At 40.9% G+C, this 22,120-nt stretch overlaps 1 long non-coding RNA gene across 1 annotated transcript; it reads right to left on the minus strand.

Annotated features, from left to right (window-relative positions):
- Window positions 1–1,191: 1,191 nt before the first annotated feature.
- Window positions 1,192–22,086, minus strand: LOC122658171. The gene is made up of 4 exons (XR_006332421.1): window positions 21,950–22,086; window positions 4,571–4,577; window positions 2,987–2,990; window positions 1,192–1,205 (listed from the first exon to the last, which is right to left on the minus strand). It is a non-coding gene; the product is annotated as an uncharacterized LOC122658171 (long non-coding RNA).
- Window positions 22,087–22,120: the final 34 nt, after the last annotated feature.

The following is a 22,120-nucleotide window of genomic DNA, read 5'->3' on the forward strand; positions in this document are numbered from 1 at the left end:
TGGATGCCATATCAAGGGTTCCTGTCCTTCAGTCAAGATTCCAGTCAGTCAGGGGCAGGGTTTGACATTTCTCCCACCTTACAAAAATTTCATCCTCAAAATTTGCTTACCTTGTAGCTCGAAGAGTCGGGGATACTTCTCTTTCATCTCTTCTTCTCGTTCCCACCCTCTTTTATGGGATTGTTTCCCCATCAAACCTTTACGAAGGCGACCGTGTGGTTACAAAGATTATTCTCCTTTTTGTCCAATATCTCCGTAGGCTGTTCTTTGTAAGTCATGTCCACGTCCAACTGTTCTGGTTCAGTTGAGAGTACATGGGTCGGGTTGTTGATGTATTTTCTTAGCATTGACACATGGAAAACATCGTGGATGCCTTGCAAAGATGGTGGTAATGCCAGTCGATATGCTACGGGTCCCACTTTGTTGAGAATTTTATATGGACCAATGAATCTTGGGCTCAGCTTACCCTTCTTGTTGAAACATAGTAACCCTTTTGGTGGGGACACTCGAAGGAATACTTTTTCTCCAACACTGAACTCAATGTCCTTCCTTCGATTATCCGTATAGCTCTTCTACCTTGATTTTCTCTCTAATGACATCCACCTTGTCACAGGTTGCCTGTATCATCTCTGCCTCGAGATATCTCCGTTCACCAACTTCATCCCAGTATAGCGGGGTTCGACACTTCCGGCCATAAAGAGCTTCAAACGGTGCCATGCCAATGGTGGAGTGGTGACTATTGTTGTATGCAAATTCCACCAAGGGTATGTGGGCATCCTAACTGTCATTCATTTCCAAGACACAGGCTCTGAGCATGTCCTCCAGAGTCTAGATAGTTCTTTCTGACTGTTCGTCCGTCTGCGGATGGAAAGTCGTACTAAGACTTAGTTGAGATCCCAGTGCCTTTTGTAAACTACTCCAAAACCTTGAGGTAAATCAAGGATCTCTGTCAGATACAATACTGACAGGCATGCCGTGTAAGTAGACTATATTCTCTATATACAGTTGGTCAAGCTTCTCCATTGAGTAACTTATTTTGATTAGTATGAAGTGGGCTACCCTTGTCAATCCGTCTACAATCACCCAAATCACGTTCATGCCCTTCTTGGTGTTGGGAAGATTTGTCACGAAGTCCATAGTAATTCTTTCCCACTTCCATTCAGGTATAGGGAGCGGTTGCAACAATCCATACGGTCAGTGTCTCTCTGCTTTAATTTGCTGACAGGTGAGGCACTTAGATACGTATATTGTTGGTCAAACAACGGTCCAGGGATCAAACCATGGTTCCCTAGGGAGACCAAGATATTTATCCTCAGGGTTTTGCACGCCCTAGGTTAGCCTATGGTGTCCCATGGGTGCCCCATTTAATTTTTAGGGCTTCCCATGGTCGCCCATGGGAACCTTGGTGCATCCCTGTTAGGGTTTCTCCTTCCCTCATGTGTCCCATAAAATTTATTATCACAGTTGGGACGAAGAAACTCATCCCTGGTCCATCATATGGCAAGGGGGATCCATCCCTAACTCGAATGTAAAGTGAAAAAGGTCGATTCGAGTTTCTTTCGCATCTCATAAATATTAATAATCAATAAACTGAAGGAATTAATGAAGAACTGCTAACCTGGGAGCCTCAAGTGTTGCTCCTCCAATAGACAGTGGTTCTTCCTCCAGTGAGTGCTCCAAGCAAACAGATCTGAACCTCCAATGGTGCAACCAAGGTTCTTCAAGACAGTCCCAGATACTCTCAAATTCTTCAGCACAGATCCAAGGTTTCACAAACCCTAACTCTCAAACACAGATGAGAGAAACTAGAAGAAGAAGAAGAGATCTCAAAGAGGGAGAGAGAGACCAAAACACAGAAGAGGGGGCCAGGCAAAAACGTGAAGCACTGCCCCCTCTACATTTTTGGTCCCCTTTATATAATGCCAGGGTTTAATTAAAAACCCTGAATGGATAAGATTCAATCCCTTTGAGAGTCTGACTCTCTCTCTCTCTTTGTTTGGCAGTTCTGTTTAAAAGTGCTACAAAGGTGAAGAAGCAGAATCTATTAGGGAAAGTATTAATTAATTACTTTATTTAATATTTAATGGATAATTAAAATTAGCACCATATCCATTAATTAAATAAAGTACTAATTAAAATAGCAAATTCCAAATAAGTCCCTATATGATAACTATTTATCATAAACAACCCCCCTACTAATCAACACCATCATTATGGAATCTAGGGCACGTACACTTGTACTGCCAAACCCCAATCCATAGTACATGTCCATATACGAGCGTCTGTGCATCTGATCGGGTCCCGTAAAACTCGATAAAGTACTTTGTTCAAATAATTATAAATAATGTATCATTTTATGTAAAATAGATTTTTGCAAAACCATTTCCAAAACGGCACTGGATCCATATTCTGATCCAACCATGCACAGACAGTCTCTATCTTGGTGTTCCCCAATCGGGCAGTGGTGACCGTGTTGGATAACTCCTTTACTCACAAAGTGTTCACACATTCCCAAAACACCGGCTTTGACTCGCTTGAGTCTCAGTCATTGATGAACCAAAGAATGCGATCATACTTTGTAGTGACAGGGTTCCCTCAGGCACAGGGTGTCGATGACACATGTCTATCCCTTCCTACATCTGACAGTAATACATGAGGGAATCGACAAAGTAGATTCTTCACTACCCTAACATCACATGTCTAGACATACCCAATGCGACGACCATATGATAAGGGTGCCCAGCCCAAACCCTAGTCATGAGTACCATTTTAAGTAAAACTTAGGGACACATAATGCTCAAAAAGTTTATATCGCATGTGACAATATCAAACTAAAATGTATAAATGTTCAATACAAAGGTGAACCAGGTTGAACCGGACAGAATCGGGTTTGATGGACACACACTTGTCCAACAATCTCCCACTTGTACATCAAAGCCAATTCTCCATACATTTTAAACCCATGCCCTCCATGTGTTTCTCAAACACTCCTGGTGACAAACCCTTTGTCATGGGATCAGACACATTTTCAGTTGTGTCCACTTTGGAGACACTCACACCGCCCTGCTGGATAATCTCTCTAATGAGGTGATACTTCCGCTGCACGTGCTTGTTCCTCTGATGATCCCTAGGCTCCTTAGCTTGTGCAATGGCCCCTCTGTTGTCACATAACAGTGGAATAGGACCCTTGACAAGATCAGGGACTACCTCCAAATCTGATAGGAATTTCCTCAGCCAAACACCTTCTTTTGCTGCATCACAAGCTGGAAGGTATTCTGCTTCGATAGTAGAATCGGTTGTAGACTTTTATTTCGCACTCCGCCATATAATGGCACCTCCACCCATTAGATATACCATACCAAACGTGGATTTTTTATCATCCATGTCAGTTTGGAAATCCAAATCTGTGTATCCCAATACTGACAACTGATCAAATCCAAAAACCAAGAAATATTCCTTAGTCCTTCTCAAGTACTTAAGGATATTCTTGACAGCACCCCAATGCTCATGTCCAAGGTTAGATTGATAACGACTTACCATACCTACTGCATAGCAAATGTTCAACCTCGTACACAACATGACATACATAAGACTCCCTACTACTGAGGCATAGGGAATCCTCTTCATCTCTTCAATGTCTGTCTGAGACTGAGGACATTGAGATCTGAAAAGACTGACTCCATGTCTAAAGGGAACACTTCCCCTCTTGGAGTTCTCCATACTAAATCTGGCTAGGACTTTGTCTATATAGGTAGCCTGTGACAAGCCTAGCATCCTTTTCTGGAGATCTCTTACGAGTTTGATCCCAAGGATATAGCTAGCTTCACCTAGGTCTTTCATTGAAAATGTTGTGGATAACCACTGTTTTACTAATGAAAGAAAACCTATATCGTTACCAATCAGCAATATGTCATCTATGTATAAAACAAGAAAACATACTGTCCTCCCACTGATCTTCTTGTAAACGCATGGTTCATCCATGTTTTGATCAAAATCAAACGATTTGATTGATTGATCAAAATCAAACGATTTGATTGATTGATCAAACCTGATGTTCCAGCTCCTGGAAGCCTGCTTCAGTCCATAAATAGACCTCTACAATTTGCATACCTTTCTTTCTTCCTCCAAGGAAGAGAACCCCTCTGGCTGTTCCATATAGATTTCCACTTGTAGGAACTTATTCAGGAATGCAGTCTGCACATCCATCTGCCAGATTTCATAATCCAAGTGTGCGGTGATAGCCAATAAAATCCTGATGGATTTCATCATCGCCACTAGTGAAAAGGTTTCCTCATAGTCTATACCCTCTTTCTGGGTATAGCCCTTTGCCACCAGTCTCGCTTTGAATCTTTTGACCTTTCCATCTGTGCCCTTCTTCTTCTTGAAGATCCATTTACATCCAATCGGCTTGACGCCAAGTGGTGGATCGACTAGAGTCCAGACCTTGTTGGAATACATCGAATCAATTTCAAAGCGCATAGCTTCCAGCCACCTAATGGCATCAACATCCTTTAGAGCCTCAGAGTATGTTATCGGATCATCATCCGATTCAACCGATACCATGTGGAACTTTTCCACTGTTTTCTCTTCCGTTAGAAGAGTTAGCCTAGTGGGTGGTCTAATAGTCCTCCCACTGCATCGAGGTTCCTCAGGTGTTGGTATTTCAGTGGGTATGTCAGTTGGTCTCACTTCTGGAAGTGACGTTTCTAAGCCATCTGATAGCTCTTTATGACTACTGGTTTGGACCTCTGGGTCATCATTTCTTCCTCAAAAAATGTGACATGTTTACTTACAATGACCTTTTGGTCAACTGGGTCATAGAAATAATAGCCTATCATGCCTTTGGGGTAGCCTAAGAAATAGCATCTCGAAGTTCTGGATTCCAATTTGTCTGTCTGTTATTTTTGCATACGTGCTATGTAACCCCATACCCTAAGGTGTTAAATACTAGACTTTTGCCCTTTCCACAACTCAAAGGGTGTCTTGGCTACAGACTTAGATGGAACCCTATTCAAGATATATATCCCCATCTCTAAAGCATACCCCCAGAAAGAAAGAGGCAGCTCACTATAAGTGAGCATCGTCCTGACCATATCCAATGGGGTCCGATTGCGTCGTTCAAATACACCATTTTGTTGTGGTGTGCCTGGATTAGTTAGCTGACTAACTATCCCTTGGGATATGAGATATTCTTTAAACTCATCTGATAGATACTCCCCTCCACGATCTGATTGTAAAGACTTGATGCGTTTATCGAGCTGTCTTTTGACCTCGGCTTAGAATTCTTTGAATTATCAAAGGCTTCTGATTTCCTATGCATCAAGTATATGTAACCATATCTAAAGTAATCATCGGTGAACGTGATAAAGTGCTCATACCCATATCTTGTTTGTATGTTTATGGGTCCACACACGTCAGTGTGTATCAAATTCAACAGATCTGTGGCTCTAGCACCTTTATTGCTAAAGGGTTTCTTGGTCATTTTACCTTGAAGGCATGACTCACAGGTGGGGAATGGTTCCACCCTCAGACTCTCTAAGGGCCCATCCCTTACCAATCTACTGATTCGGTCCACCTTAATGTGACCCAATCTTAGATGCCACAGATATGTTGAGTTCACTGGAGCTGCTTTCTGTTTCAAATCAACATTTGAAACAACATTCGTTCTAATAGGGCAATCTAGAAAATACAAACCACTTTGCACATATCCGGATGCCACAAAGGAATTATTAAAATGAATAATCAACTTAGAATTAAAGGAAAAACTATATCTGTCCAAAACAAGTTTTGAAATTGAAATTATCTTCCTCTTGAAAGAGGGTACATAATAGCAATCCTTTAAAACTAAACTAGCAGAACTAAAATTTAAAATAAAAGTTCCCACAGCCATCGCCATGGTCTCAGCTCCAGTGCCCATCCAAAGACGCACTTCATTTCTTTCCAGGTTCCTTGTCTCCTTGAACCCCTGCAAATCATTACAAATGTGAACAGTGGATCCACTATCCACCAACCAAGAATTGGTCGGTTCAAAAGATAAATTAGACTCATAAAGAATGTGAACATCACATGTACCTTCTTTAGTAGCCTCTGTTTCATCCGGCTTCTTGTCTTTCAAAGTTTTCAGGTAAGCACGACAGTTTCTTTTCTAGTGACCCTCCTTCTTGCAATAGAAGCACTTGCGTTTGCCCTTATTGCCGGACTTCCCACCCTTGGGTTTCAGGGACTTACCCTTACTTCCCTTTTTCTTCTTCTTCCCATTTGAAGAAGGTTTTGCTTCGGTTGCATTGACCTCAGCCTTGCCCTTTTTCAAGGATGCTTCAGCCTCTACCAGTGCATTAGCAAGCTCGGTGAGCTCATGCCTTCATCTACTTATCAGACATCTTGTAGGACATCTTAAAGGCTGCATAGGTAGTGGTGAGTGACGCTAAAATCACATCAGTCTTATATCGCAAGCTGAAGTTAGTCCCTATGGATTCCAGTTTCTCAAACAGATTGATCATCTTCATTACATGATCCATCACTGGAGTCCCCTGGGACATCTTGGTATTGTGGATTTGACTCACCACATCAAAATGGGCGTGTGTCAACTGCCTGTTGAACAATTCAGTAAGCTTATCCATCTTACCCCCAGCAATGCGTATATTCTTGACCATGTCTACAACTGACTTTTCCAACGATCCTAGGATATAAAGTGATGCCCTGAAATCTCTCCTGAGGAAGTCCTGCATCTCTTCATTTGCCTCAAAATCATTCGGGTCGGGTTGAGGAGGAACGTGTTCATCTAGAACTGTACACAGTCCTTCAGCAGTCAGGAGCAACTTTGCTCTGGTACCAATCGACATAGTTTGTACCATTAAGTTTGTATTCACTAATGAGTGCTAACAGGTTGGAATTAATGGCAGTCATTGTATAATTATCTACACATGCACAAGTGAATAACCACATGCTAATTAATGACCATTGAAAATAATAAATTGAGCACACACATCAATGGTCTTTCATGATTTGGGTTTCCCTCATAACCCAAAAGATGAATTGCATACCTATAACCCTTGCATGCATAACTTACCCTATCGAGAGTCATTATACACACCATGGTAGTGTGGACTAAGCTGTCTGCCTCATGGGCTTCCAATATTTTAGGCCACCTGGGTGTCATGTCCAGATCCTGTTAGCTGACATACACCCAAGTCATGCACTTACCTATTGCATTAGTTAGAATCATGGAATCATGAAAGATGGCCCACTGTCGCAGTGCCCTCTCACTATCCATACCCTAACGTATCTAGATAGAGATAAATATAGATAAATGTGTGATAGAGGTCCTAACAATATCATGTCGGCTTATGCGGGGTTATGTCACATACTTTCTACATTTATCTTCAATAGGAGGCCATGGACATGTCTACCGATTAAGACTAGTCCATATCATACATGTATTGTGAATAAAGAGGGATTAATTAACTCTCACATACATGGATAGATTTAGACAACATAATTAATCAACATTAATTAAAAGTGATTATGGGATGACGACATTTTTATCAGAAGCAATTAAAGAACCCTCCCAATAAAAATAAAACTAATAATTTTGGGTGCATTTATCATGCTATGGATGCCACGCCTCGATCATTTCCTCCGCCCGATCACTTCTTCAAAGTAGGTGACTTGCATCTCCATAAGCTTTGAGCGCCATATGTGGATCATCATCAACATGCCCTGGGAGTCCTAGCTCCTCTAAAATTACAATGGTAGGAAAAATTCTATATACTTTCTTTTCCAAAATAATAAAGAAACCCCGCATGGAGAAACCAACCCACCATTTGGGCTGCCCATGGGGTGGAGTACATTTGTTTATAAAAAAGATAGGGGGAGAGAGAGAAAGAGAGAGAAGCATCACATCCACCCATAACCCCATGTATCACATACATAAAGAATCCATCCATTTATTAGAATGCCATTCCCATAATCACAACATAATATAATTTCATGCATGGGCATTAAAGCAAGTGAACCAAAAATTAAAATATGGATTCCTTCAATTATTGAACCACCACATCGCATGTGATAACATGTATCCAAGCCCATAAAATTAAAATCGCATTTTAATTATAAGTGGGTAAAGAGGTAATCTCTTCACCCATTATCATCCTCCAAAAACAAAACAAAATAATAAAATTCTGTTTTGAAAAATAATTCCTTTTTTTTTTTTTTTAATTAAAGTGGAGGGAAAACAAGGGGGGTGCATGCAGCCCACACGCACAGGCTGCAGGCACTCCCTGCGCATCCCATGGGCCCAAAGCCCACGGGCAGCAGCCCAAGGCCACAGCCCATAGGCTTGCTGCCCGCAGGCAGCAGCCCACGGACAGCAACCTGTAGGCCGCAGCCCACAAGCTTGCTGCCTGCAAGCAACAGCCCATATGCAGGCTGCACACATAGGCAAGAACAAGGGGAGGGCGTGCGCAAAGGCTTGGCAGCGTGCACCCCCACCCACTTAAAATCATGATAAAATATTTAAATAAAAATTAATGACCATGACATACATGGATACATGTTTCAATAATTGGAAATAACTAATTAAAACTAAATCGATCATCACATGGGTAGGTTGTTACACTAACAACCTTATAACTACCCATGTGCACATGAGAGGGTTGTTACAACAACCATAATTTAACTTCCCATGTGCAACTTGCATCCCACTCATGATAATTACATTAAACTATTAATTATCTAATATTCATGGGTGGGAAAGGTGGCTTTGATACCACACTGTTGGTCAAACAACGGTCCAGGGATCAAACCATGGTTCCCTAGGGAGACCAGGATATTTATCCTCAGGGTTTTGCACGCCCTGGGTTAGCCCATGGTGTCCCATGGGTGCCCCATTTAATTTTTAGGGCTTCCCATGGTCGCCCATGGGAACCCTGGTGCATCCCTATTAGGGTTTCTCCTTCCCTCATGTGTCCCATAAAATTTATTGTCACAGTAGCGACGAAGAAACTCATCCCTGGTCTATCACATGGCAAGGGGGATCCATCCCTAACTTGAATGCGCAGCAGAAAAGGTCGATTCAAGTTTCTTTCGCATCCCATAAATATTAATACTCAATAAACTGAAGGAATTAATGAAGAACTGCTAACCTGGTGAGCCTCAAGTGTTGCTCCTCCAATAGACAGTGGTTCTTCCTCCAGTGAGCACTCCAAGCAAATAGATCTGAATCTCCAATGGTGCTACCAAGGTTCTTCAAGCCAATCCCATATGCTCTCAAATTCTTCAGCACAGATCCAGGGTTTCACAAACCCTAACTCTCAAACACAGATGAGAGAAACTAGAAGAAGAAGAAGAGATCTCAAAGAGGGAGAGAGAGACCAAAACACAGAAGAGGGGGCCAGACAAAAACGTGGAGCACTGCCCCCTCTGTGTTTTTGGTCCCCTTTATATAATGCCAACGTTTAATTAAAAACCCTGAATGGATAAGATTCAATTCCTTTGAGAGTCTGACTCTCTCTCTTTGTTTGGCAGTTCTGTTTAAACTCAAAGTGCTACACAGGTGAAGAAGCAGAATCTAATAGGGAAAATATTAATTAATTACTTTATTTAATATTTAATGGATAATTACAATTAGCACCATATCCATTAATTAAATAAAGTACTAATTAAAATAGCAAATTATAAATAAGTCCCTATATGATAACTATTTATCATAAACAACCCCCCCACTAATCAACAGCACCATTATGGAATCTAGGGCACTTACACTTGTACTGCCAAACCCCAATCCATAGTACATGTCCATATACGAGCGTCTGTGCATCTGATCGGGTCCCGCAAAACTTGATAAAATACTTTGTTCAAATAATTATAAATAATGTATCATTTTATGTAAAATAGATTTTTACAAAACCATTTCCAAAATGGCACTGGATCTAGATTCTGATCTGACCATGCACAGACAGTCTCTATCTTAGTGTTCCCCAATCTGGTAGTGGTGACCGTGTTGGATAACTCCTTCACTCATAAAGTGTTCACGCATTCCCAGAACACCAGCTTTGTCTTGCTTAAGTCTCAGTCAATGATGAACCAAAGAATGCGATCATACTTTGCAGTGACAGGGTTCCCTCAGGCACAGGGTGTCGGTGACACATGTCTATCCCTTCCTACATCTGGTAGTAATACATGAGGGAATCGACAAAGTAGATTCTTCACCAATGCACACATCAAACATGTGAGCACTCGCATTAGTACCCTGACATCACATGTGTAGGCATAACCAATGCGACGACCATATGATAAGGGTGCCCAGCCCAAACCCTAGTCGTGACTACCATTTTAAGTAAAACTTAGGGACACATAATGCTCAAAAAGTTTATATCGCATGTGGCAATATCAAACTAAAATGTATAAATGTTCAATACAAAGGTGAACCGAGTTGAATCGGACCGAATCGGGTTTGATGGATACACACTTGTCCAACATATATTGCTATGGTTTCTTTCATACCAATCCACCAATAGTACTTCTTCAAATGCTTGTACATCTTTGTGCTTCCGGGGTGGATTATATAGGGTGAGTTGTGTGCCTCTTTAAGGATTCGGTTTTGGACATCATAATCATCAGGCACGCACAATCTGTCTCGAAACTTCAATGTTCCATCATGAGCCAAAGAAAAATCTGGGTCCTTGTGGACTCATTGTTGAACTTCCCAAATTATTTTGTCCAATGGTTGCTTCGCTATTACTTCTTCTTGTATCGACGGCTGTAGAACCATAGCTGCTAATTTTATAGCCATTCCTTTGATCATGAGCTCCAGATCAAATTTTTGAGCTTCTTCTCACAACTGCTCGCTTACGATCAAGGAAGTGAGGGATGCAGTCTGAGATTTTCATCTTAACACATCCGCTACAACGTTGGCCTTGCCAGGGTGGTACGGGATCTCACAGTCATAATCCTTTACCAGTTTTAATCACCACCTTTGTCTCATATTCAGCTCCTTCTGGGTGAAGAAAAACTTTAGATTTGTGTGATTGCTAAAGATTTCACTCTTTTCACCGTATAGGTAGTGTCACCATATCTTCAATGCGAAAACTATCACTGCCAATTCCAAGTCATGAGTGAGGTAGTTCTTTTCGTGTTCCTTCAATTACCTTGAGGCATAGGCGACCACTTTACCCTTCTGCATTAAGACGCCATCCAATCTTGTTCTGGATGCATCGGTGTATACCACCATTCCTCCAGTTCCATCCGAAATGGTTAAAATTGGAGCCGTCACCAATCGGTTTCTTAACTCCTGAAAGCTTTTCTCGCACACTTCGTTCCATTCAAACTTGGCGCCCTTCTTTGTTATCTTTGTCATTGGTGCCGAGATTCATGAGAAATTTTCAACAAACCATCGGTAATATCCGGCCAAGCCCAAGAAACTTCGGATCTCAGTGGCACTCTTTGGAGTCTCCCACTCGAGAACCGCTTTCACCTTATCTGGGTCCACTTTAATGCCGTCCTTGGTGCCGATGTGTCCCAGGAATCTGATCTGGTGGAGCCAAAATTCATATTTTCTAAATTTGGCATAGAGCTGGTGTTCCTGCAACCGCTGCAGCACGAAGGTAAGGTGCCGAGCATGCTCTTCTTCACTCTTGGAGTACACCAGAATGTCGTCGATAATTACAATGATGAATTTATCCAACACGTCATGGAATACTCTATTCATCATGTCCATGAATGTTTCCAGGGCGTTGGTCAATCCGAATGATAAGACTAGAAATTCATAATGTCCGTATCGAGTTCTAAACGCCGTTTTGTGAACATCACCACTCTTAATCTTCAGTTGATGGTATCCGGACCTAAGATCAATCTTGGAGAAAACTCTCGCTCCTTGTAGCTGGTCAAATAGGTCATCAATGCGCGGCAATGGGTATCGATTCTTGATAGTCAGCTTATTCAGCTCACAGTAGTCGATACACAGCCCCATGCTACCATCCTTCTTTCTCATGAACAGCACGGGTGCTCCCTAGGGAGATACGCTGGGTCGTATAAAACCTTTCTTCAACAGGTCTTACAATTGAACTTACAACTCTTTCAATTCAATAGGTGCCATTCGATATGGTGCCTTGGATACCGGTGATGCACCAGGAATTAGGTCAATCGTGAACTCTGTCTCGCGATCGGGCTGTAGCTGGGTCAGATCTTCTGGAAAAACATCAGGGAATTCTCTGACGACATGAAGTTCCTCTAAGGGCTTTATCTTTGCCTCGTTGTCCATCACAGTGGCCAAAAAGCCTTGACATCCTTCATTCAGCAACTTCTGAGCCTGGAGGGCGGATAAAGTTATCCTTTTGGGTTTCTTCACTGGCTCACTTTGATAGGTAAAAACTGATCCATCATCTAGTTTAAATACTATCCTCTTTTCCATACACATGACGTTTGCTCCATAGGTGGTCAACCAATCCATGCCTAATATCATGTCAAAATCCTTCACATCGGTTTATAGTTTATTTCTTGTTCCTGTTGGTAACAAGATAATTCAGATCTCTCTTCTAGTCATCCCTTGTAATGGTCGGTGGTTTTGCCCATATACCAAGTCCGGCATACTTATTATTAAATCTGTTGCTTCTTTTTTGATTACCCAGGGTAGACCGGGCTATGGGTGCTCCTAACTTCCTCCATCATTTCTTCAATGGTGGAAGTTATTTTTCGACCTGCTAATTTCAACCCCACTCTTGTGATCCGTAACATAGCGACTTAGATTGATGATTTAAAACTTCTCCATATTTTTTCAAAATGTTCTCTCTCAAACCCCTCCATTCCTTTTTGACCTCTTACTCACAAATATTTACATCATTTTGTCTACCATGAACCATATGATTCTCATTTTGAAACTCTTTATTCAATGACTCTATCGAGGACATTGCTTGGGCTTTGATCATATTATATCAAAATCAGATTAAATTTGTGGCTATGGATTATGGTGGGGCAGGAAGTCCAATTGAGACGGAGGCAAGGGGACATCCTCCGTCTCTAGGGTATCCAAGGATCACTACCATTGGATAGTAAATCATTAGAAATTTGGACGGATTCTGACCTTTTGGTAAACCTGGTTCCAAAAATGCTGATGTGGTGTGGCAGTATAAATGCTTTCATATTCTGTTGGATATTTACTCTTTGGTAAACAACTATTGTAATTTTGTATTTAAATTCGGAAGAGGATTCTTGAAAGGTAGCTTGGGCTCTATGCCAGCGCAAGGGACCTATGCATGGGAACAACGGTGGGATTTCTATCTTGGGGGTGTGGCGGTCATTTTGCTTCGATTTATGTCTGGGCGCTGGGGCCACGGAGCCTTTCAAAGTTATTTTTTCCCTTCAAAATTCAGTACAATGATACTATAGAGATGGTTACGTATCTTGGGGGAATCGTGGGAGAACTCTGATGCTATTCTATCGTTTTTTTTTTAATTGAATTATTTTTCTTTTCATAAAAAAAATATTAGAGATTCTCATTAGTTCACGTTGTTTGTTTTTGTATATGACATAATTTATAATCATGCATATATGACTTCCCACACAGCATTGGTCCCAAGTAGCACTCCTTAAACCAGCCTAGTCTAAAGTGGACCTCCCTATGTAACCCACACTTTAGAGGCAAAGCCAAGCCCACCCAACTTAAATTGTCGAAAATATCTAGGCTTGCCCAAGCTTGGTCAAGTCAATGAATTAACAATCCGATACTATTTACCGAATATTTATCGAAAACCGTAAAATTATTTAATAAATGGTTCGATTTTGATTTCAAAATTGAGACCGCTTAGTTAAAAGATTTAAATCAAACCGAACCATTTAAACCGATGGTAAACTATTTATATAAACCGGTTGAAATCGATTAATATATATGTGGTGTGTCATTCATGGTTAAAATAAACAATTATGGTAAGAATAAACAAATCCCACTCAAAAATTAAGAGACATTCAAACCTTTTTGAAGAAAAAATTAAAACATATAACAACTATAAGTTTACAATTATTAAAAGAAAACATATAACAATAACCAATTGAGCTCAATGTTAAGTTTATATCTATTTCAATATAAAACTAAAAGAGAAAGAAGCAGCTTGAATAACAATTTTTAAAGCCGTTTATAACTATTTAAAGTTATTTAAAATCGAAGCCGTTTAAAAATGAGACCGTTTACACCTAAACCAAACCGTTTAACATCCTTAATTTTTATACTTATGGGTGAGAGGAGAACATGCCTGCATTGGGGAATTGATAATTTTTTTCAACCAAATTGAGCCCAGCCCAGCCCAGCCCAGCTTTGTTTAATTCAGTTCAAAGTTCAACCCGAAATCTGCCTGGGTTCCCGGGCAAGGATACAGGATGGCATTCTACATCTATATACTTTTGCGTAGTGTATGGGCAAGTTTCACTATTGACCAAAAAATCCACTAGGATTAAATACCATTGCAAAAGTTTTCCATCACTGTAGTTGGAGGAAAAGTATACCCATTTAGGGTCATAAATGCTCTATCTCCTATTATATGAAGTCGATAATTTCTCACTGCTCCCCAATAGCCTCTGGATACCATCCAAAGCCTTTGATCAAGGGATTCTCCGTGCCCATCACCAAGTGTCCACCCAACACTTGAGAAGATAAAAATACACCACTGCCCATGTTTTAACGGTTGGATTCTCAAATGTGGTGCATGACAGTTGGATTCTCAAGTGTGGTGCACTAGGCAATGCACCGCACTTGAGAGGATAAAAATCCGTGAGTATGTTAAGAACAAAGGTCCTTTATTTGCAATTTTTGTAAGAGTTGTGGTTACAAGGGCATAACCACTTTGAACAAGGGGCCTATGTGAAATTTCCAAGAATTGAAGATTTTCGGTCAAGAGTTAATGCGATTTTTATTTTTCATTAGGTTCCAATCGTTGGAATACGGATGGCTGATTCGGTTAGTGTTTTGTATGCCATGCCACACCGAATCTCATTCCCATCAATGCTTTATGCCTTCGTATAAGGCACATACTAATCAACCGTCTTCCAAATTCCTAAAGATGCCTCTTTATTCGTTGATTTCATAAATCTCTAACTGAGATTCCAAATTGAGAGCCACTATACTTTCCTGCCCAAAGCCGACCAGATCGGTGCCTCCCCGTGTTTCACATTGTACGAACACATCAGGAGACGAAACGTCCCCTGACACCTAACCTCGTGATAGATCAAACTTCACAACTTCCTTCTCCGGTGCTCCACCTGTATACCAGGCACCCAACCGAGATTATTCTCAAGCATATTTTATTGGGCAACACCTTTTTGTGTCTGATAATCGATCTGACACCGATCCAATGCCATTGAAGATTGCCACGCCCTCCGATGTCGATTTGACAATCCTGAGAAGGCATGACTGCATGCACACCCGTGGTCCGCAAACTATTGTGCGTCGTCAGTGCTCGGTACTCCGTCCCAAAGATTCCAAATAGAATTTACTATTGGTCCATCTTTGATTATGCATATCTCAGCCATCCAATCTTCGATTGGGACAAGCCAAGAAAATTATCCTCTTCAATCCTACAACATCAGGACACACTAGTTAAGCACGAAAATTTGGAAGAAAAACAGAGAAGAAGGAAAAGAGAGTGTGCATGCTTGGGGGAATGCGTTGAACACCACCCAACCACCTTGTGAGCTTGTTTGAAGATGCATTGAAGGTTGAAGTCGGTGGTTGAGCTTTAATGAACAAATCAATGGTGCATTGAGTGAGTTCCATTGAAGAAAAGGGAAGAAAAACTCCAAGAGAGGTTGTGATTGTATGGAGATGATTGAGCCTCATACCTACCTATTCCACTTGCATTCATAGCTTCATTGAAGGTCTGTTGAATGGTAGGAAAGCTACATTGAAGAAATCATGAGGTGTATGCAATAGAAGAAGAAAAAAGAAAGGAGGAAAAGAAGAAGGAACATGAAAGAGAAAGAGAGAGTGTGCAAGGGATTATCCACTACCAGGACATTTTTGTGAAGGTCCATCATTGCCAGTGAACCTTCTCTGAAGCCATATTGTGATCATTGAGCTTCTCTAGATACCAGAAATTAGAGACAGTGCATGGTTTTGAAAATCTCTATTATTGGCCTGGTCATTTGTATTTCTGTATATATTTACATATGCTAATTATAGGTTGTTGATTGTCAAATACCTAGACTATAAGGGGTTTCATTGTAGGGCATTGTTATAAGCCCAAAATCTATATTTGGATAACCAATGGGTGCTGGGTATCATTGGGGATAATAACCTTGCCTCTTTGATCAGGGGTTGAAGTAGGTAATGTGTCCTGTGTCGATTGCCCTTGCTTTGTATATCATGAGTGAAAGTAGGTAGTGGAGCCTGGATTGTGGTTGCAGTTAAAATTCGAGTATTGAGTAAATGTTGAGGTTAGTGTGAGCATTGCTCCGTGCGTGTAGGCAGTTTGTCGAAGCACGTATGTCTCTGTATTGTAGATGCTTGTTATTGTTGTATCCATATTGGAGTGCTTTACTGCAAGATGGGTGTGCACACCAGATAGATCTCACTACAAAATTATATGTTCATCTGTGGTTGAGAGGAAAGATGTGTCACACGATTATGTGTGTGTGCCAACAGGTACAATTGGGAGAGCTCCAGCCAGTTATATTATGCTTGTGTGGTTGTGCTGGGACAGTTACAATAACCCATTGATAGTGTAGTTACGTCAATTCTGGGCAGCAGTGTGAGATTGAGCAGTGCCACTCTTGTAGGAGTAGTTTGGGTGAGTGCTAATGTATATAATGAGTGTCCTCATATTGGAGATCCTTACTAGGAATTAAGGAACAATAGTGAGAGCAAAATGTTGGACAAGTGTGTGTCCATCAAACCCGATTCGGTCCGGTTCAACCCGGTTCACCTTTGTATTGAACATTTATACATTTTAGTTTAATATTGTCACATGCGATATAAACTTTTTGAGTATTATGTGTTCGTAAGTTATACTTAAAATGGTAGTCACGACTAGGGTTTGGACTGGACACCCTTATCATATGGTTGTCGCATTGGGTATGCCTAGACATGTGATGTCAGGGTACGAATGCGAGTGCTCACATGTTTGATGTGTGCATTGGCGAAGAATCTACTTTGTCGATTCCCTCATGTATTACTGCCAGATGTAGGAAGGGATAGACATGTGTCACCGACACCCTGTATTTGAGGGAACCCTGTCACTGCAAAGTGTGATCGCATTCTTTGGTTCATCAATGACTGAGACTCAAGCGAGTCAAAGCTGGTGTTCTGGGAATGCGTGAACACTTTGTGAGTGAAGGAGTTATCCAATACGGTCACCACTGCCCAATTGGGGAACACCAAGATAGAGACTATCTGTGCATGGTCGGATCAGAATCTGGATCCAGTACCATTTTGGAAATAGTTTTGCAAAATTTATTTTACATAAAATGATACATTATTTATAGTTATTTCAAATAAAGTGTTTTATCGAGTTTTGCGGGACCCGATCGGATGCACAGACGCTCTTATATGGACATGTACTATGGATTGGGGTTTGGCAGTACATGTGTACATGCCCCTAGATTCCATAATGATGGTGTTGATTAGTGAGGGGGTTGTATATGATAAATTGTTATCATATAGAGAGTTATTTGGAATTTGCTAATTTAATTGGCTCTTTATTTAATTAATGGATTTGGTGCTAATTGTAATTATCCATTAATAATTAAATAAAAAATCTAATTAATACTTTCTCTATTAGATTCTGCTTCTTCACGTGTGTAGCACTTTGAGTTTAAACAGAACTGTCAGACTGAGAGAGAGAGAGAGAGAGTCAGACTCTCACTAGGGCTCTATTAAATCTATCTATGATTTAATTAAACCCTATTATTATAAATAAGGGGACTATAAAACGCAGAAGAGGGCAGCTCTCCACGTTTTTGGAGCACACTCTCTCTCCTACGTTTTTGGTTTCTCTCTCTCCCTCTTGTGATCTCTCTTCTTCTTCTTGCTTCTCTCACCTGTGTTTGAGAGTTAGGGTTTGTGAAACCCTAGATCTGTGCTGAGGAGTTTGAGGGCATCTGGGACTGGCGTGTAGAACCTTGGTAGCACCATTGGAGGTTCAGATCTGTTTGCTTGGAGCGCTCGCTGGAGGAAGAACCACTGTCTATTGGAGGAGCAACACTTGAGGCTCACCAGGTTAGCAGTTCTTTATTAATTTCTTCTGTTCATTGATTATTAATATTTATGGGATGCGAAAGAAACTTGAATCGACCTTTTCCGCTGTGCATTCGAGTTAGGGATGGATCCCCCTTGCCGTGTGATGGACTAGGGATGAGTTTCTTCGTCCCTACTGTGATAATAAATTTTATGGGACACATGAGGGAAGGAGAAACCCTAACAGGGATGCACCAGGGTTCCCATGGGCGACCATGTGAAGCCCTGAAAATTAAAATGGGGCACCCATGAGACACCATGGGCTAACTCAGGACGTGCAAAACCCTAAGAATAAATATCTTGGTCTCCTTAGGGAACCATGGTTTGATCCCTGGACCGTTGTTTGGCCAACACAAAATTGGTGAGAAATTTTGTGACGCTAATTCACCCCCTCTCAGTTTCAACTTGAGAACAACATAGTTCATTTTATTAGATAGCCACAAGTCAAATCATAAAGTTTTATTCATTTAAATACCCTTTCATGTATTAACATGCATCCCATTTATGTCCATGCATTTTTACGATACTCCAAGCACTATTATGTAATCTCTTATAGCTTTGGATCTTCAAAGCTCTATTTTGCCACATGACAAACTCTAATAGGTTTAAAACTTGCCTTGTGAACAATGGACTTTAGGATCTACTTAATGTTTTAAGAATCAAAATTGGATCAACCAATCAAAATCGGTTGAGACTAATCTGGATTTTGGCCGATTCAGAATGGTGTCTGTTGGATCAAGTCTTCTAGACCGACCTGGATCCAGATAGATATCGAGTTCATTTATTTACAATTCTATGTGGCAAACCTGATGAGCACGTGGCCAACATGCATCAACATGAGGAACACATGCAAGAAAAAGAAGAAGAGAAAGGTGGGGTAGGGAGTTGGATGGATGGGGCAGAGGGTGTTGCAATGGGAGGAGAGTGCAAGAGGGAGCGGGAGAGGGAGAAGGAGAGGGGAGAGACAAATAGGAAACGACGGAGCCAAAGAATATCTCAAAGTTCAGACCGCTCATTCCCACCACTAGGGCATACATTGCAACCTGGTTACTACGTTCATCTCTATTGCTACCAACACCATCCCTACCCTTAGAAGCACTACCAAGAGCAGCAGAGACAGGGCACGCACCACTCTCAATCTAGAGACCAACACCACTATTAGAAGGGTTAGAGATGGAACCAGATGCAAAAGGTCGAACCGTAGACTTGATTGGCCATGGATCTCCTCTCGTGATTGAATTAGGGTTAACAAGAGTCCATATTAGGGTAATTTAAGCAAGAGAGGGAGAAGAAGAGGGGATGGGAGAGAACCATGGTTTTAAAAATCAGATCGGGGATCGAATCGGTCAGAGCCAATTCCAATCTGAATTGGATCGAAATCGGCCTGAATCGGTTCGATCCAATTGATTCTCAACCATTTATGGGAAAAATGGAATCAACCTGATCCAAGATGGAATATGAATTAAATGACTAGGAATTGGCCGATCTGATTCCGCACTATTGATTAGGATTGGTGTCAGCTGAAACCATGGAGACAGCAGGGGCGGAATTGGAGAAGGAGGAGGAAACAAAGTCACAAAGAAGAACAGGGACAGGGATAGAGAAACAAGGGGCAGGGAGGAGAGGAAGAGGGAGGGGGGAGAGAAGGGAGGGAGAAAGAGAAATAGAGGAGGGGAAGTTGCAGAGAGAGAGAGAGAGAGAGAGAGAGAGAGAGAGAGAGAGAGAGAAAACTTCTAGTGTCGACAACGACCAAGGGAGAGTGTTGCAACGGGTGTCTGAACTTCTGGGGTCGGCCGATTAGGAGGACTCTAGAAAGGCTCCGGAAATCTCCTCTTTATTTTGTTCTGTGATCAGGTATGCTCCGATCAGAGTTTTGAGTGATGCAATCAAATCTTTCTTTTGATTTTTCACAGAATTTACTTCCAATCTAACTTAATCATTTTTATTTGGATCGAATCCTGGAATCTGATTTCAAGTTGGCATTCTATTATTTCTGTTGAATTTGTGCTATTCTGATCTTGTTTGATTATTAGTTTGATTCCTCTGAAATCTGTTATCGGATTGCTACTTTGAGATTCTGTTTCTGGAATCCTGCTTTCAATATGATTGGAGGGTAGGATTGGACCATAATTTAAAATTCAGATTCTAGTCAATTTTTGAGGAGTTATTCTTCTCTAATAATCTGATCTTGGGCCAGCATATCGGTCTAGTCTGTTCCTCTTATTTTATGATATTTAATTTCTCATGAAATCTGGTTGCTCCGTTTAATCTGTGATTCTAGTTTTGTTCTTGATTTCTGCAACCTGTCAATCCCATAGTGTAGGGCTCTCCAATATTCTTTGGAATTGATTGGATGACTGTGTAGAGACTATTAGGATTTTGAAGTTCTCTACATGTTAATGCGCTTATGGGAATGTGTGTGCCTGAGTATTTGTCCCTTTGCTTACTGCATAGTCTTCTTGAAGAAGATCCGAATTCCAATTACATACTTACATGTTTTGTATGTTTTGTTCAAACTTTGTGGCAGCATTAGTTTTCTTCACTCTGATATCAGTTCACTTTGATTCTAAACTCCAGATTTGAGATTATTAAAAACCTGTGCATGCTTTACTTCGTCTTTCTTTAGTTTTTGACCTGTTTTCTTGATCTATTAATTTATCAGTGAAATTACTGTTTCTTCTGTCTGTTCTGGTTTCTAATTCTGTTTCTCAAGCAGTTTTCAAGATCTGAACTTGGTCATCGAATGTTAGAATCCTATTACACTGTTCTATTAAATCTTCAGTTTCTGAAATTCGATTTCAGTTTATTGTTCAGCTTTGTTCTTGGGTTTTGTTAATGAGATTATCATTCCCTGATTACTGCTTAGAACTTAGAAGGCAATTGAATTACTGAATTGTTAATGGTCTGATCTCATTGGCGAAGGGTCTCTTGAGACACTGTTGCAAGTATTGTGCTAAATACACTTTTAACCATATAGCTGAATAACTTCTTCGCAATGTACGGGTCACATCTTTTATTCACCGAATGATGGATACATCAAGTACGGCAATGCTCTTCATTTCAGTTCATGTCTGTGTTCTAATTAATGGCATATTGCTGTTGTATGTTCTGTAACAGCCCATGTAAGTATTGCTATGCCCCTGGATTGTATTAGCCTTTTGAGAAGACATTAGGACCGATTCTTTAAGGTAGCCATTCTGTTTTTCTAAGATAAAAGGTTGTTGTTTAGTGAATGTGAAGGTGTGTGGGTTGTTGTACCGTTATCTCTTTCATTGATTGATATATGTGTGGAGTGTGTTATTTGATCAAGTGCTGACACAGAGGGTTAGAATTCTGTTGTGTTTATTGCTGTATCCACTTGCATACCAACTGTAGAAAACTTCAAAATCCTATCCGAATGGGCTGATTCAACCGATCCGATTTCGATTTTTTAAACCATGATTCATTCCGATCATCGGTCCACTCGGATCATGGATTTAGTACGCGATACCGATATAGTTTTGGGCTTAAACCATATCAGCCTATTCTTAAACTGACACCAATACCGATTTCCACATCGTGGTTAGTACTCAGTAGTCAGTACTGGTCATGAGTTTGAGGGGTCTTCTTGCCCAGGCTTCCATGCCTATTGAAACATTTGAATCCCGCATAAGGGAAAAGTAAAAGCTTCTGCAATCCTGCTTCTGGAAGTTCAGGTTTGACGATCTGATTTTAATACCCACCCCCAACAACAGAAGAAGAAGAAGAAGAACGATCTGACTTCATACTATAAGGTGAATTATGCTGTCGTCGACGAGGAAGTGGTTGTCATTTCGAAGATTGTTAGCGTTCGAATCCTATTCATCTTACTCTCTCCGTAGACATCGATGTTCCTCTCCTCTCTCTATTATCCCTTCTCCGCTT

This window comes from Telopea speciosissima, chromosome 4 (assembly GCF_018873765.1).
Source record: "Telopea speciosissima isolate NSW1024214 ecotype Mountain lineage chromosome 4, Tspe_v1, whole genome shotgun sequence".
In the NCBI taxonomy this organism is placed as follows: domain Eukaryota; kingdom Viridiplantae; phylum Streptophyta; class Magnoliopsida; order Proteales; family Proteaceae; genus Telopea; species Telopea speciosissima.